We start from the raw sequence: 1,957 nt of genomic DNA on the forward strand, positions 1-1,957 counted from the left end.
GAGGAGAAGTCAAGACCTGGCTTTAAAACTTCAAAGGACAGGCTGACTCTCTTGTTAGGGTCTTAAGCTAGTGGCTTTAAGTTGAAGCCAACTCTCATTTTCCACTCTAAAAATACTAGGGACCTTAAGAACTATGCTGTATTTACTTACCCTGTTCTCTATAAAGTTTGAACAACAAAGCCTGAATGACAGCATATCTGTTTATAACATCATGTACTGAATATTTTAAACCTACTGTTGAGACTTACTGCTCAGAAAAAGAGTCCTTTCAAAATATCACTGCTGATTGACAATACACCCAAGAGCTCTGATGGAGATGTACAAGGAGATTAATGTTGTTTACATGCCTGCTAATATAACATTCATCCTGGAGTCCATGGATCAGGGAGTAATTTTGACTGTTACATCTTATTATTTAAGAAATACATTTCAGGCTGGGAACAGTGTGGCTCATGTGTGTAATCCCAGCACTTTGGGAGGCTGAGTCAGAAGGATCACTTGAAGCCAGAAGTTTGAGACCAGCCTGGGCAACAAAGCAAGATTGTTTCTACAAAATATAAAAAATAGTAGCCAGGCGTAGTGGTGCATGCTTGTAGTCTCAGTGACTTGGGATACTGAGGTGGGAGGAACACTCAAGAGTACCAGACAGCTGTGATGGTGACACTGCACTCGAGCCTGGGTGACAGAGGGAGACCGTATCTCTGAAAAAAAAAAATCATTTTATAAGTTTAGCTGCCATAGATAGTGATTTCTCTGATGAATATGAGAAAAGTAAATTGAAGAAAACCTCTGGAAAGGATTCACCACTCCAGATGCCATTTAGAACATTCATAATTCATGGGAGGAGGTCAAAATATCAACATTAACATGAGAGTTTGGAAAAAGTTGACTCCAACCCTCGGGGTGACTTTGAAGGCCTCAAGGCTTCAGTGGAGGAAGTCACTGCCGATATGGTAGAAATAGCAAGAGAACTAGAATTTAAAATGGAGCCTGAAGATGTGACTGAGTTGCTGCAATCTCAGGATCAAATTTTAATGGATAAAGAGTTGCTTCTTATAGATAAGCAAAGAAAGTGGTTTCTTGAGATGGAATCTTCTCCTGGTGAAGATGCTATGAACATTATTTAAATGAAAATAAATAATTTAAAATATTACATAAACTTAGTTGATAAAGCAGCAGCAAGATTTGGGAAGATTGATACCCCATTTTGAAAGAAGTTGTATTGGTAAAATGCTATCAAACATCATTGCATGCTTCAGAGAAATCTTACATGAACGGGAAAAGTCAATTGATATGGCAAACATCATTATTGTCTTATTTTTAAAAATTGCCACAACCACCCCAGCTTTCATCAACCACCACTCCGACAAGTCAGCCATCAATGTCAAAACAAGACCCTCCACCAGTGAAAAGATTATGACTTGCTCAAGCCTGAGATCATTGTTAGCATCTTTTAATAATAAATTATTTTTAGTTATGGTATTACATTGTTTTTACAGACATAATGCTATTGCATACTTTGTAGACTACAGAAGAGTCTACAAACATAACTTTTATGTGCACTTGGAAACCAAAAACTTCAAGTGACTCGCTTTATTGCAATATGTACTTTATTGTGGTCTGGAACTAAACCCCCAGTATCTCCAAGGTATTCCTGCACTGATTTGGGAAATAAATAAGGTCTTCTACTTAGCTACCTGATTGCTTACAAAATTAAGAAAATAAAAAGCATCTTTGCAACATTTTGTTTGATAATTCTTGCACTGATTTGAAAGGAATTTTAACACAATTGTGGATCATTTAAAAAAAATTAAGGTGAACCGATAGTTAATACCTGAGAACCTTTGGCTCACCAAATTTGCAGCTCTGCAACTGCAAACATTCTTCACTGTGAAAGTCCTCCAGAGAGATTACCATATTTCTCTTCTCCCCTTTCCAAATACATATATATTTAGTA

Source organism: Gorilla gorilla, chromosome 13 (genome assembly GCF_029281585.2).
Source record: "Gorilla gorilla gorilla isolate KB3781 chromosome 13, NHGRI_mGorGor1-v2.1_pri, whole genome shotgun sequence".
Taxonomy (NCBI): domain Eukaryota; kingdom Metazoa; phylum Chordata; class Mammalia; order Primates; family Hominidae; genus Gorilla; species Gorilla gorilla.